Below are 16,696 nucleotides of genomic sequence, written 5' to 3'. Positions count from 1 at the left end.
GATGGCCGCTTGTTTAACGACACAACATTTTTTTGATCTTTCAGTTCTTACTGAGTTTGCATCACAAAGAGTTGATGTTCTCAAAATACTCCAATATTTTTCTAGGACATGCTCTATATTTCCATTTATTTTATTTCTTTCTCATTAGAAATATTGTGTGAGAGCTTAGTCAGGCTATAATTCCCACTAGTTTGGCAGACACCATGTCGGCACCTTCCATTAAGTGGACTAATGTGAACAGTCAATCAATTGGCCATGGAGTTTCCTCAAGACTGGCATTCCTCCAGTATACAAATGAACATTCTGGGAAAGCTCGCTTTTCTTTCTACACACTGCAGTCTTCACGACTCCTCTGTTCTCTTGTTCTTGGGCCTTAAGCTAGTGGAGGTCTCAAACGCTTTCCTGACTTGCTGGTTTTGGAATCGCCAGCCTCTGGGAAGGAACACTGCAGGCAGTCATTACACATCGGCTGCTACCTGCAGGACCAGCAGTTTGCATCCACTAGTCGCTCCTCTAGGGTAAGACCAGGCTTTCTACACCTGTAAAGAGTTAGGGTCTTTCAAAAAGACTTCTGCTTCTGAAGTAAACGGTGCTCTCTCCAAAAAGCCTAACCTCAATGAAGGTGTTTCTGGAACAAACCCCTCAGCAATATTTTCTTCAGTAAAATCCACTGCACTGACATCTCCCGAGGCAATGGCATGAAATGAATCTCAAGAGCTTGTCCAAAGTGCAACATTCACTTTATTCTTCTGGATCCTGTGAAAAATCACATGAAGCACTGTTGCCACAACATGCTAAATAACTTTTAGGGATTGACTAAAACAGAACTTTCAAGTACAATAAATACAAATACAACTATTGATTAAGAGAAAGGAAAAATGATCATGTAAGTTAGTGATTTTTATTATGGAAAACATGAAAGAGATGTCCAGAAAAAACAGAAGGTTCACATAAACTCTAAATGCTTTAGTTGCGTGAAAATGCCTTAAAATAATATTAAATTTACGAACCACATGAAATACCATTTGGAGTTTGAGAAGCAAAACAGTCAAAGCTGGGAAAACCACACCCACTGCCAGCACTACAGTCGCCAGTTTCACATATTTCAGCTGCAGTGTGACATGGAAAGTATACACACACACACCATGAATTTTCTAGTATTTGTAAAATCTGTGAATCATCATTTGAAACAGAACATGTTCTTTAACAACCTATGGAGGACAATCATACACCTGGTGAAATGCCATATATTTGCCAAGTTTTCAAATATAAATCAGGATCGTTTCCTGATGTGGAAACTCATCTTAGAAACTCTAAACTTCTAAACTCATGTTTAGAAAACACTAAACACTTGCTATGTCCGTTTTGTCTTAAAGTTATTAAAATTGCAACACACTGCATGCACAATCACATGAAGCGTGGGGCAAAGCGAAAGTGGATCGCAAGACTCAGCATCATTGCACATTTATAAAGCCTGAAGAACTAGATTTGCCTCCTGGAAGAAAAATTACTCTTCTGCGCCAATTGGGCCTCCTCAATCAGGATCATCGCCGACACCTGCCCTGCATCTCTCACCACCACTGAAAATCTAACTGCTAACACTGCCACAAGATCCATTAAAAATGAACTGAGTGCAACTACATTCAATGTGAGCAAACCTAATGGGAGTAAATCTAAATGCAAATCAAAAATTTCTAATGTGCAAAGGAAACAAAACACATTGGTTAGTAACAATAAAAAAGTAAAGTCGACACAGCCATTGCAGTACATTGAGCTCCATAGAGACAGCGCCGGGCCAGGCAGAGCCGGACGGCACTGGGCGACTCTGCCTCACGGACGAAATAAAAAGATAACAACATGGGCAAAGGCGATCCTAAGAAGCCGAGAGGCAAAATGTCATCCTATGCATTTTTTGTGCAAACTTGCCGGGAGGAGCACAAGAAGAAGCATCCGGATGCCTCTGTCAACTTCTCAGAGTTTTCTAAGAAGTGCTCAGAGAGGTGGAAGACCATGTCTGCTAAAGAGAAGGGGAAATTTGAAGACATGGCTAAGGAGGACAAGGCCCGTTACGAGAGAGAAATGAAAACTTATATCCCTCCTAAAGGGGAGACAAAAAAGAAGTTCAAGGATCCCAATGCACCCAAGAGGCCTCCTTCGGCCTTTTTCTTGTTTTGCTCTGGGTATCGCCCCCAAATCAAAGGCGAGCACCCTGGCCTGTCCATCGGGGACGTTGCGAAGAAGTTGGGAGAGATGTGGAACAATACTGAGGCCGATGACAAGCAGCCTTATGAGAAGAAGGCCGCCGAGCTGAAGGAGAAATATGAAAAGGATATCGCCGCGTACCGGGCTAAAGGGAAGCCCGACGCTGCCAAAAAGGGAGTCGTCAAGGCCGAGAAAAGCAAGAAAAAGAAGGAGGAGGAGGAGGACGAGGAAGATGAGGATGAAGAAGATGATGATGATGATGAATAAGTTGGTTCTGGCGCAGTTTTTTTTTCTTGTCTATAAACTCCTTTTAAAGAAAAAAAATTGAAATGTAAAAAAAAAAGTAAAGTCAATAAAACATTGAGGAATGGAAGGTAATATCTTTTACTCTTGATATGCAATACTAATTTAATCTTACAAGTAAAAACTTTTTAATATAAATTTATGCTATCAAAATTCTGTACCCAAAGAAAAAATTACTGTGGCAGAAACCCACGCAGGCATTTCTACCCTGCCCTCTCAGGCGGCTGTGAGCAGGAATCAATGTGATAGGGGTAAGTTGAGTTTGGTTTTGTAACCCTGTGAAGGATTCCCTAGTGGAGCAGGTTATCAGATCTTCCCACCAAAAGATCAAGAGTTCAAAACCACCGGCCATTCCACAGAACTACGAGGTTCTCCAAAGCAGTTTCTGATACTGTAAATCTTTACGAGCTCACACAACCCAAAGGAGTTGTGCAGGAGTAGCTCTTCCATAGGGACACCGAGTCAGAATGAACCCATGGCGGTAGATGGGCAATCCTGAGAGCCACCAGCATCTTGCCTGCCTTGTAATCTTTGTGTTTGTCACTTCTTTCAACCAGGTAAGCTAGTGGAGGCAGCCAGTTATTTCCTCAATATTTGGAGAGTCACTTCTGTGAAATAAGTGTCTCTCTACATGTTTCTATATATGTCTCACTAGTTTTGTTCTTCTGGTGAACCATTTGTAGATAATATACAGAGAAAGTTACTTGAAGGAAATGCTGGCTTATGTGGTTGAAGGGACTCACCATTTTGCTCTTCATGAGCCTTGGTGATATAAGAGCCCTGGTGGCATTGTGGTTACAAGTTGGGCTTTGATCCACAAGGTTGGCAGTTCAAAACCAATGGACTCACTTTCCAGCGCCACATCTACCAATGTTCATAAGGTGGCTAATTTCAGTGGCTAATCAGCCCTGGTGTTTGGCCTGAGATCCTCAAGGTCACCAATTTGAAACCCCCAGTCATTGCTCAGCACTAATCGGGGCTTTCTACTCCTATCCACACTTACAGTCTCTGTGTTAGTCCAGGTAGACTAGAGAAACAAATCCATGGCCACATATATGTGTATAAGGGAGAGTTTTATATAAAGGGATATTGTACATTCAGAAAGCACCCAACGCAGTCCAGTCCAAGCCCATAAGTCCGTTATCAGCCCATATGTCTGATAGCAATCTATAAAGTCCTTTTCAGACTCACAAAACAAATGCAATGACATCAAATGCAGGATGAACACAGGCCAATAGGTAGAAAGTCTTTGGATCCAGTGGGGTTGTAAGCATCTCAGCACTGGCAGGGGTCTCTATGTGGCTTCTCCGGCTTCAGAGGTCTGGTTGCATCAGGGTAGGTCCACGTGGCTTCTCCAGCTCTGGGCCCTAGCATAGTTCCATGTATCTTGTCAGCTGCAGTGTATTCCAGGGAGTGAGCAGAGAGAGAGAGGTGTCTCCCATCTCCAAGGAGGAAAATACTGGATTTCCCAGAATTCCCAGAAGGCCATGCCCACACAGAGACCTTATTGGCTATGACCCAATTGGCAGACTAGACTCCATCCCTTTACTCTTAATCCTCTCAAGTCCCAAAAATGACACCAGATTATGTAACTACCACAGTCTCAGAAACTCTCAGGGACAGTTCTACCCTGTCTTACATGTTCACTATGAGTCCATGTTGACTTGCTAGCAGTGAGAAGGAGCCCTGGTGACATAGTGGGTCTGTGTTGGGCTGTTAACCACCACAAGATCAGCCACTCGGTGAGTGAAAGGTAAAGCTGCCGGCTCACTTATGACTTCATCTCGGAAACCCAGTGGAGCAGTTCTCCTCCTTCATAGGGCCACTGTAATGGCGTCGATCAACTCAATGGCCATCACTTTATTTTGCTTGTCTTAGTTTGTTCTTCTAGAGAATCAATATTAAGACACTAAGACTATTATTGATCATTGTTCTTGAGTCCTGAGTTTTCTATTTTTCTTAAAATAAATTTTGTTGCTCTTCTAAGAGCATTACTTTTACGGCTTGTCTTGAACTATGTTACTTGGCAAAAATCTTTCATCAATTCTACTTTGCTTAACGCTTAGTTGTCTAAGATTTACTTTGTTAGGTGCCAACTCAGAGAAACCCTATATACAACCAAATGAAACACTGCCCAGTCCTGTGTCACCTTCACAATTGTCTTATCTTGGCGACCATTGTTGCAGCCACTGCATCAATCCATTGCACTGAAGGAGAGTTTTGGGGTTTTTTGCTGCTCTTCTACTTTACCAAGCATGATGTCCTTTTCCACGGACTGAAAACATGTCCTAATAAGATTACATCTGAGGAAGTCTCTCCATGCACGATTCCAAGGCAAATTTTGGCTCTACTCTTCCAAGAAAGATCTATTTGTCTGTCTCTGTCAGTTTGTGGCACAGAGACAGACTAGCACTAGCCACTGTAATGCCATTTTGTTGACTGCTGAATGGTCGGCCTCCTTCCCCCTAAAGTCCTGCTAGTGGTTGATTTCAGAATGTACTTTTTAAAAAAAATCATTTTATTGGGGGCTCATACAATTCTTATCACAAACCATACACACATCCATTGTGTTAAGCGCATATGTACATTTGTTGTCATCATCATTCTCCAAACATTTTCCGTCCATGTGAGCCCTTAATATCTGCTGTTCATTTTTCCCCTCCCTCCCCACTCCCCCTTCTGGTCCCAAGATCAGGACATTTTAATTAATCTTGCTATTTTTTGATATTGTTCCTTTTGATGTAGTAACTAGGATGCTATAATCTTACTATTCTTATTTTGTTAACCAGGATGTTAAATCAATCCTGCTATTATGGTTTTGTAACAGATGTACCCTGCTTTGATCTAAAGAATGTTAACATTAATTTTGCTTTCTGCTCTTGTCATACCTGCTCGCACCACAGGAAAATCCCTGATACATGGGTTTTTGCCTATATAAGCTGATTATTATTTTCACTCAGGACTACAACCTCTGGTTAAGTGAATAAAGACTCTTCTAAATTTCAAGACATTATAGTGGTTATCATTTGTTTGCACTCACAACAGTACTTTTAAAGTACTTCACTAGCACCATAATTCAAATGTGTCAATTCTTCTCCAATATTTCTTATTCAAAGTAAAAATGATTATTTTAGAAAGCAAAGACTATCATATTAGAAATATTTAACTTTCATATATATATCAGTGTGGTTTTTGGTTTGGGTTTTGAATTTCTGTTCTGATCATAGTGGTGTGTGCTATGGTGGTTTCAAGATTTAAAATGAATATTGTCCTTAACATTTTTTAATTAACTTTGTATCCTGACAGCAAATCTGGAACTCAAAATAGGGCACATATATTTCTCTGGTCTTGAATAGTTTACATAAATTCAACATATATCTGTTTCTGAACATTTGGTTGAACTCATCAATAGTAACTTCCTTTTTCATAGATTATTTTGGAAGAGTTTATTGTGCTCTATTGTCTCTAATATTTAGTAAAGTTATGTTTAGTGAAAGTTGGACATTTAATAAGGAAGACTTAAGTATAAATGCAATTGAATTATGGTGCTGGTAACAATATTGAAAGTACCACAGACTGCCAAAAGAACAAACAAATCTCTCTTGGAAGACATATAACAAATTATGACAGCAGAGAAAGAGCTTGTTAGATTGGCAAAATAATATAATTTATCAAATGTAGAACAGAATATAGCAGATTGCATGGTCAGTGGATCACTTTGTCAAGTGGATCACTTTGCAACTGACTGCAAGCCAAGCACTTCAAACCCGCCATGTACTCAGGAGAAGCAAAATGAGGTAGTCAGGGCCCACACAGCTTCACAGTCTCAGAAATCCTTAGGAGCAATTCTACTCCGTCTTGTAGATTTATAGGAGTCAGAACTGAATTGATAGCAGTGGATTTTCATTTGAGTTAGTACAGAATGTGCAATACTAGAGCATTTCAGAACAACATTGGCTATGTTATGGCAAAGATGAAGGTTCATTCTTTTTTTTTAATTCTCCATTTATTTATTTATTTATTTGCATTTTATTAGGGGCTCATACAATTCTTATCACAATCCATACATATACATACATCAATTGTATAAAGCACATCCATACATTCCCCGCCCCAATCATTCTCAAAGCATTCGCTCTCCACTTAAGCCCTTTGCATCAGGTCCTCTTTTTTTTCCCCTCCCTCCCCGCTTCCCCCTCCCAATGTGCCCTTGGTAATTTATACATCGTTATTTTGTCATATCTTGCCCTATCCAGAGTCTCCCTCTCCCCCTCTTCTCTGCAGTCCCTCTCCCAGTGAGGAGGTCACATGTGGATCCCTGCAATCAGTTCACCCTTTCCAACCCACTTACCCTCCACTCTCCCAGCATCGCCCCTCTCACCCCTGGTCCTGAAGGTATCATCCACCCTGGATTCCCTGTGCCTCCAGCCCCCATATGCACCAGTGTACAACCTCTGCCCTATCCAGCCCTGCAAGGTAGAATTCGGATCATGGTAGTTGGGGGGAGAAGGTTCAATCTTATGGAATCAAGTAACCAAAGGAATTATTGTCTAGTTTTATTTCTGCAGTATCTATCTTAAAGACTGTAGAAACTAAAGGAAAATATGTGTTGGACACACCTGGTTTTTATCCTGAATCATTTCAAAATACAATTTGGTTTGCTGGCATGAAAAATGATCCTTAATTTAATGAATATGCCCAGTTTTCACAGATTTGCTATAAAAAGATCAATGTAAATTAGTTTTCAAGACTGTCGACTGCTAAGTGTGGAAAATAAATATCCATTTTTAATGGAAAACTGCCTGATTAAAATTGAGATGTTTACACAATGAAATCAGACCCATAAAAACAGCAACATCACACTTCCTACATTTAGTCAACTATTACAATAAAACACTTAAAAGAATGTATCAGGATATACTTAGTAGCTTTATTTTATCAAGATTCATGCCTTGTAGTTCTATGACCCAGTTAATATATTATTATTACTTTACTTCTCTTTAGATCTAAATGGCATAATCATAAAAAGCCACATTCAAATTAAAGATGCACTTCACTTTAACTGTGTCTGATTATTAGAAAACAATGCTTAACATCCTTATTTTAAAAAGTAGGAGACTACAGTGTGCCAGGCACTTCATGAAGGGCTTTACCTAAGAGAACTTGATGCCTAATCTCTATGGTACATATGAACTCTCTGTATTTTACGCCACTTTACAGATAGGAGAGAGAGACCCAAAGAAATGGCATAGAACACATGGGCAATCTTCCCCTGAAGTCCCTGGGGGGTGAGGGGGGAGGGTACACAGGATTATTGCACTTTGCTGCTAACTGAAAGTGGGGGGTTAGCATACACATGAGGTACCTCAGAAGAAAGGCTGGGTGATCTACTTCCCAAATTATTAGCCATTAAAAATCCTATTGAGCACAATTCCTCTCTGATACATAGGGAGTTGTCTTCAGTTGAAATTAAATAATATAGGCTGGATGAACTATCTGGAGGAAAAACAACGGGACCGACAGTTGTGGGGGCACTTGGGATAGGGGGAGGTGGGGGGTAAGGAAGTGGTGTTAACAAACCCAGGGACAAGGGAACAACATGGGATCCAAATTGGTGGTGAGGGGAGAGTGGCAGGCCTGGTAGGAAATGATCAAGGGTGAGGTAACATAACGAAGAGGTATAGCTGTAACCCAGGTGGGGATGGAGCATGCTAGTGGGGCAGGAGGAGGGTCAAGGGAAATAGAGGAAAGATCTGGGAAGCAAAGGGAATTTATAGAGGTCTAGGCAAAGACATGTACATGCAATATATATGAGGATGGGGAAATAGATCTATGTGCCTATATTTGTAGGTTTAGTATTAAGGTGGCGGAAGGACCTTGGGCCTGTACTCAAGCACTCCCTCAATGCATGAATACTTTCTTCTATTAAATTGGCATTCTATGATGCTCACCCTCCCGACACAACCACGGAAGCCAAAGTGGGTGAACAAGCAAATGTGGTGAAGAAAGCTGATGGCGCCCGGCTATCAAAAGAGACAGCGTCAGGGGTCTTAAAGGCTTGAAGATAAACAAGCAGCCATCTAGCTCAGAAGCAACAAAGCCCACATGGAAGAAGCACACCAGCCTGTGTGATCATGTGGTCCCAAAGGGATCAGTTATCAGGCATCAAATAACAAAAAATCATATCATTGGGTGCACACCTCCATGATACGATCGCTGAGGACAAACGGGTGCATAAGCAAATGTGGCGAAGAAAGCTGATGGTGCCCGGCTATCAAAAGAGATCGTGTCTGGGGTTTTAAAGGCTTGAAGGTGAACAAGCGGCCATCTAGCTCAGAAGCAACAAAGCCCACATGGAAGAAGCACACCAGCCTGTGTGATCACGAGGTGTCGGAGGGATCAGGTATAAGGCATCATCAAAAAAAAAATCTTACCATAGTGAATGAAGGGGGAAATGCAGAGTGGAGACCCAAAGCCCATTTGTCAACCAATGGAGATCCCCTCCCACAGGGGTCTAGGGGAGGAGATGAGTCAGTCAGGGTGCGACATAGCACCAATGAAGAATAGAGCTTTACTCTAGTTCCTGAATGCTTCTTCCCCGTTGACCCCCCCCCCCCCATTACCATGATCCGAATTCTACCTTGCAAGTCTGGATAGAGCAGAGATTGTACACTGGTGCAGATAGGAGCTGGAGGCACAGGGAATCCAGGGTGGATGATACCTTCAGGACCAGGGGTGTGAGGGGTGATGCTGGGAGTGTGGAGGATGAGTGGTTTGGAAGGGGGGAACCGATTACAGGGATCTACATGTGACCTCCTCCCTGGGGGATGGACAACAGAGCAGTGGGTGAGGGGAGACACCAGATAGGACAAGCTATGACAAAATAATAATTTATAAATTATCGAGGGCTCATGAGGGAGGGGAAAAAGGAGGACTTGATGCAAAGGGCTTAAGTGGAGAGCAAATACTTTGAAAATGATTAGGGCAAAGAATGTACAGGTGTGCTTTATACAATTAATGTATGGATTGTGATAAGAGTTGTATGAGTCCCTAATAAAATGTTTTTTAAAAAATGGAGATGAAAAAAAAAGAATTAAATTGATGGTAAACGATGGTAGGGGTCTTACCTTAGATCTCTAGTTCTAGTAGGCTGGGATGCTTTATATCTATCCACTTTTGAAGGATTTTTTAAATTGGAGTATTTATGCTACTTAACTTAGTTATAGTAATCACACCAAAGGCACTTTCCTGAAGTCTACTCCGTTAAATTCTATCTAGGGTTTCCAAGCCTGTAAATCTCTACGGGTGCAGAAGGCTTCATCTTTTTCTCTCGGAGCAGCAGTTAAGTTTGAACTGCTAACCTTGAGGTTTGCAGCCCTATGCCTAACCCACAGAATCACTAAGGCTCATTAATTATAATTACAGCTCTATTGTACTTCAAATACATTAACAATACTATTTTCTATTTGATTTATGTGGTTCTCTTTCTTGATTTCTTTTTATTATTTTAAGTTATCTGCCTTTTATAATCCTAGAAGTGATGTTTTAGTATTCTTTTAGTTATTCACGTACAAATGGTTACATTTATCCTTTATCAATGAAACCTTTAGTGTTTGGGTCTGTTGGCTCCATTTCTCTGCAATGGCTGTTTCTTTCTCCTACCAGTTCTAGTTCACTGGTCTTGTCTCTTCAGAGGCCTGATTATTTTTTTATTGCATGCCAAGCATTGCACTTGAAAATCTGTTGAGAGGAATAACTGAAGGCACAGAATGGTCTTAGATTCCCCTAGAGGAGTTTTTAGTTTGCTTCTGCCTAGCAGTAACAGTTACTAGACCATATAGGGCCACCATTTTTTTAAACTAAGTGAGGCAATTTGCTTACAATCCCTGTGAAACGTGGTATATTCCTCATATTTCTTTACTTCCTAAGTCATGTGTGTAAAGTTAGAACTACACCTCTCGGTTGCCCTGCACTCACACTGAGCTCCCTACACCCCAATTTTTCTCAGCCGATCAGTTGCTCCAAGTCTCACTGAAATATTCAAACACCCCCAAGAGGAAAAGTGTCCTTAAATGTCTATATCACATTTCTGGATTTCCATGTTCTCCCAAATCTTGGCCCAACAATTCTATGTAGCCTTGTTATGTGCATTGCCTACAAGAATATGCTTATAATTAAAGAAAACAGCATTTTTCTAGATATTCCCAAGAGGAAGGGTATCTAAAGGATCTAGTCCAGGAGTATAGAAGACTTTGTTTTGTGACTGAAATGTAATTACAATTAAAAAATACTTTGGTTCCATTTTTTCAGAAGCGCATTGAGTAAACAAATAGATAACCTTATATTTATTATGTTGATACTTTTCCTCTGAAATTTTATGTGGCTAATATTACAAAAAAAAAAAAAAAAAAGAACCAAACAGTCGGTCCACTTTACATAAGGCTATTTAAAATAAGCTCTGGTTCTGAACTCTATGTGAGCACTAAAATTAATTGGTTCATTGAAGGAGTTTAAAGAGGTACATTTAATATAAATAGACCCCACTCAAGGCAAGTAGTAGTGTAGAGCTGGGAAGAAAACAAAAGGGGAAAACTAGACTTTGAGAAGGAGTTTTGATTCCATTCTTATGGAATGGTAAACATGGATGGACTTTGAACAAAGGAATGTCAAGTTCCAATACTTGTGAGGTTTTTGTTCTTTTTTTTTTTTTTAACTCTGGCTGCCATGTGATGGATTATGTGTTAAGAGTGAATGATAGAAAGAGGCCTGTCAACTGATGGCTATAGTTGTGAATTGGAGAGGACATACTTCAAATATTTTAGTCAAAAACTATGTCGGCTCATGTCATTGTGCTATCTTTCCTTGGACTATGTTTCCCCCATTCTTAGGTGACAGCAGTCTTCCCTCTGCTCCAGACCTGTTGAAGTCATTTTCAAATTTCTAAGGATGAGGCAGAGAATTGTTCATTTTGATGTGTACAGAATTTTATTGATGTTTGTGTTATGGCATCTTCTAGGTAATTTCATCATTTGGGTCACACTGCATTCTTATCTAAGTTCAAGGACACAGGTTTATCATTGCATAAGTATGGTATTTTGTAATATGTATTTATAAATATTCTACTCTTTTGATTGTGTTCTCGACTAGTTTGAGTTAATGAGTTATTTGTATTTGGGACACTGGAGTATTTCAATTAAACAATGCATTGCAAATTCATATTTAGGAATGTACTTGAATTATGTAACATAATTCAAGACAACTGAATAACACCAAGCCAAAGGGGAGCATTCAAATGTATCCTATCACAATAGTGGTAAAGCCAGATCGACTAGGTTTGGTTTTAGAATGAATGCAAGCTTTATTCAGAGCCAAAACGATTTTGTGGGACAATTGAATGGGGAAAATTTTTTGTAAAATAACATGGAAATACATGCATTTTACTTGAACATCAAGATGAACTTTCCATGCCCACTGTATATTTGCATGCTCAGAAAACTAGGATGACTGTGGATTTGTAACCGTGATGAATTTTTCCCTAAGGAATCATGTAACTTCTGCTATTTATTAACATGATCCAAATCTTAATTTTTTCTGATTTTATTTTGTTAAAAAGCAAAAAAAATCTGTCTACCTGAAACATGCATAGCATAAAATACATTTTATTTTATCAAATATGTATATGTTTATATATCTTCTTTTTCTCTTTTGTTACCTTTCTCATCCTCTTTGCCTCAGCTGAGTTTTGCTATGCTCAATTCTCAAAACTACATCCTGAAACATGCTATCATCCTTCCACCACCGCCCCCTATTTTTTCCCTAATAAATGACTGTAACTTCTGCTTTTATTTTTTAATCATTTTATTGGGGGCTCTTACAGTTCTTATCACAATCCACACATACATCCATTGTGTCAAGCACATTTGTGCATATGCTGCCATCATCATTTTCAAAACATTTTCTTTCTACAGGAGTCCTTGGTATCAGTTCATTCCCAGGCCCCTCCCCACACTTTAACCCTTGATGATTTGTACATTTTTTCCTCATGTGTCACACTGACCACTGTCTCCCTTCACTGACTTTTCTGTTGCCCATCCCCGTGTGAGAGGGTTATATGTTGATCATTGTGATAGGTTCCCTGTAATTTCTGCTTTTTATTAACACTGATCCAAATGCTTTCAACTAGAATTGTTAGATAAGAATAAGACTAAGGCACACCATTTCCCTCAGAACCCAGGTCTGGACTGCTGTGGATAATGCTTTATTGGAATTAAGAAAACCTTCACTTATTTATCTAAATTGTATATTGGTTCCCTTGCCCATTTTCCATTCAGTTAATTTTATAGTTTAATCTATTAGTTTGCAGCGTCCTAAAGACTTATGAAAATTTCCCTGAAGACACATGTCCAAAATGAATTATTCAATGAATATTCCTCTTGGTCAACTGGGGCCCAGCCTTACTTCTCCTGGCCTCCAAAGTGAGTCTCAATGTATGGAGACAGAGTCTTTGTTCTATCTCACCCGATTTCTGGTTTATTTCTTCTTCGTGCATACCTGTTTTAGCTTTCTCTTAGGTGTGCTTCTTCTACTAGTGTGTTGTGTGTTTATAGGATGAGGAGAAAGTCCCAGTGCTGGAAACCTCTGCTTTCCAGGGAGATTATCAGGATGATTAGGTTGATCTTATCTTTGAGATAGTCTTCAATTATAAGCCTGCTAACTTCTTGTGCCTTTAGAATGTGAAACATTTTTGTATTTGTTACTGTCTGCTATATTTATTTTAAACTATATGGCACAATGCTATCAAGACTGTAATCATTTTCCAGCCTTTAGTTTTTAATGTAATGACCAATCTCCAATAACTCTTATTGATACTGACTTTTCCAATAACGGGATGAAGTCTTCTGATTTCAGCTAACATCACTGCTCTGAACAGGAATGAAATAGACAGGATCTGAATATTCAGGATACTTTTTGTTCAAGAAAGATAGTAACCCCGACACAACGGCTGGAGCCAAAGTGGGTGAACAAGTAAATGTGGTGAAGAAAGCTGATGGTGCCCGGCTATCAAAAGAGATAGTGACTGGGGTCTTAAAGGCTTGAAGATAAACAAGCGGCCATCTAGCTCAGAAGCAACAAAGTCCACATGGAAGAACACACCAGCCTGTGTGATCGAGTGGTCCCAAAGGGATCAGTTACCAGGCATCAAAGAACAAAAAATCATATCATTGACTGCACACCTCCATGATAGGATCGCTGAAGACAAATGGGTGCATAAGCAAATGTGGTGAAGAAAGCTGATGGTGCCCGGCTATCAAAAGAGATAGTGTCTGGGGTCTTAAAGGCTTGAAGGTGAACAAGCGGCCATCTAGCTCAGAAGCAAATAAGCCCACATGGAAGAAGCACACCGGCCAGTGCGATCACGAGGTGCCCAAGGGACCAGGTATAAGGCATCATGCAAAAAAAAAAAGATATAAGTGTGTGTATGTATGTGTATATATGTGTATATGTATATATGTATGTGTATATATGTATATATATATATCATATTAAATGAAGGGAGAAGTGCAGAGTGGAGACCCAAGGCCCAAGTGTTGGCCAATAGAGTTCTCCTCATAGAGTGGTTTAGGAGAGGAGATGGGTTAATTAGGGTGTGAGGTAGTACCGATGAAGAACACAGCTTTCCCCCAGATCCTGGATGCTTCCTCCCCCCAACTACCATGATCCGAATTCTACCTTGCAGGGCTGGATAGGGCAGTGGCTGTACACTGGTACATATGAGGGCTGGAGGCACAGGGAATCCAGGGTGGATGATACCTTCAGGACCAAGGGTGTGAGGGACGATGCTGGGAGAGTGGAGGGTGAGTGGGTTGGAAAGGGGGAACTGATTACAAGGATCCACATGTGACCTCTTCCCTGGGAGAGGGACAGCAGAGAAGGGGGGGAGGGAGACTCCAGATAGGGCAAGATATGACAAAATAACGATGTATAAATTACCAAGGGCATATGAGGGAGGGGGGAATGGGGAGGGAGGGGGGGAAAAAAAGAGGACCTGATTCAAGGGGCTTAAGTGGAGAGCAAATGCCTTGAGAATGATTGGGGCAGGGAATGTATGGATGTGCTTTATACAATTGATGTATGTATATGTATGGATTGTGGTAAGAGTTGTTTGAGTCCCTAATAAAATGTAAAAGAAGAAAAGAGAAAAAAATGATTAGGGCAAAGACTGTACAGATGTGCTTTATACAATTGATGTATGTATATGTATGAACTGTGAAAAGAATTGTATCAGCCCCAATAAATTGTTAAAAAAAAAAAAAAAAAAGAAAGAAAGATAGTAACTCCAGGAGCACAGATTGCCCTGCCCCACCCAGGCTGTAATGAACTAACTCTATAGGAATTAGTGTTACTTATACAAGGGAAATTTTACATTTCCTAATCTAAACATCATAAAGCACATTTCCTTCTCCATGGTCTTATTTCTAACTCTCAGTTTAATAGTCCACAGTTGTAAAAATGTAAATGAAAGTCATTTTGAATGATGTCTCACCCAAACTAAACTCTCAGGATATAAGAAAAATATCCTGTGGGCAATCTTAAAATAGTTTGCGATGTAATAAACATGAGAAGAACTTAAATATGGTAAAGCTGGAGACAGTAGAAGCACCTTCAAAACTAATAATAAAAATAGTAAAATATTTTCAAAATTAATTTTATGACGAAGTGGTTATTTTCATAGGTTCAATAAAAATGTCTATTTTTTCCATCTGAATTCCACTGAAACCAAAACCAAATTCACTACCATCAGGTCGATGCCAAGGCCAAAATAAAGCTAACCTTTTCAGAGAAGCTATATTTAAAAGCAAATCTCATTGAGTTATGTGTAAGAAATGTATTAAGGAATAAGCACTGCTCTCCAATTGTTCTAATGGCATCTCAAAGCCAGCCAGGTGTGGACTCCACCATTTCTGGAATCCCAGCCATACAGGTGGTAAGGAAGGCCACTTCTTGGCAGGGCAATCACATTGGTAAATCTGGACTCTCAGTGAAAGAGACACACATCTGTAATGAGAAGACCTGCTGGCAGTACTTGATGAAGTGAAAGGAATATATTTCTGATGCTATAAAAAGAATAATAAAACTATTACCTTTAGAAGAACTCCAGACAGATAAGAACTCTTTTTCCTTGATATCTTCTCACTTGTTAAACACACAATGATGTATATCATCACTTCTTATTACAGTTAATCAAAATAAGCAGGACAAATATACTAAATATCAAATTAAATATACTGAATTAAAAATTCATGGAACACATTAGCTGATTAAATGCAGGCCCAGGGAGCATTGTGTGGATTCTGAGCCAGTGAAGGTGACATTAGAGCTAAGTTATTCTCTGATTTGTTGCACCCATCAGATTGGTTGTTTCTAAAGGACTTCTTTGCTTGCTGAGAGATAAGCTGAAAATTGCATGACAATCCTATACATTTAACATTCTGAGCAATCTATACACCAAATATGCCTTTATCAAAGGCTGGGGCTTCCTTTCTTTACCATAACAGACCTAAACTTTAATTAGTCAAAATTATACCCACTATCATGCATTTTCTGTTGTTAAGTACAGTTTTCACTTATTTTTAAGTGATTGATCTAGAAGTTAGAATCCCTTGTATAATGCTTGATTACAAAGACCAAAAATGCCTTTCTGCTTTTATACACTAGACAACACATGCTTTGAATTTGGAGAAACCTGGTACGCTTTGTACCTGAGAATGTAATTTTTGGTGATACGTATTCTACAAAAGCTATAAACTACTTTCTTTAGATTTCCATAAAATATGCAAAATTATAACTTCATTCCCTATCTACTCCCCCCCGCCCAAAAAAAATCTGGCTTCATGTAGTTCTCCCACACACACTCACCCTCAATTCAGGTTCAGACTCTGGGAATATAATAACTCAAGAGCCTCTTTTATATGAGGTGAGATGTTGGTTTCAGTTGTAGTCATAGCTTTGATCTTGCATTCTTCCTTTTAAAATAGTCCAGTTAATTTGGTTTAACAATTTCAAAGACTGAAGGTTTCTACAAATAACTTTCTTTGATTTCAATTTCAGATTTTATTTCAATTTCAGACTTGAGGTAAGGTTTTAAACTTAATGCAGTTTTTATTTCTTCTATCAAACAAAAACATCATGC

General features: G+C 39.5%; 2 pseudogenes; both read left to right on the top strand.

Annotated features, from left to right (window-relative positions):
* The first annotated feature begins 255 nt into the window (after positions 1-255).
* On the top strand, positions 256-1,845 carry LOC142454618 (zinc finger protein 280D-like; annotated as a pseudogene).
* On the top strand, positions 1,810-2,500 carry LOC142454174 (high mobility group protein B1 pseudogene; annotated as a pseudogene).
* The last annotated feature ends 14,196 nt before the right edge of the window (positions 2,501-16,696 follow it).

Source organism: Tenrec ecaudatus, chromosome 8 (assembly GCF_050624435.1).
Source record: "Tenrec ecaudatus isolate mTenEca1 chromosome 8, mTenEca1.hap1, whole genome shotgun sequence".
Lineage (NCBI taxonomy): Eukaryota > Metazoa > Chordata > Mammalia > Afrosoricida > Tenrecidae > Tenrec > Tenrec ecaudatus.
This window is presented reverse-complemented; position numbering and strand designations above follow the sequence as displayed.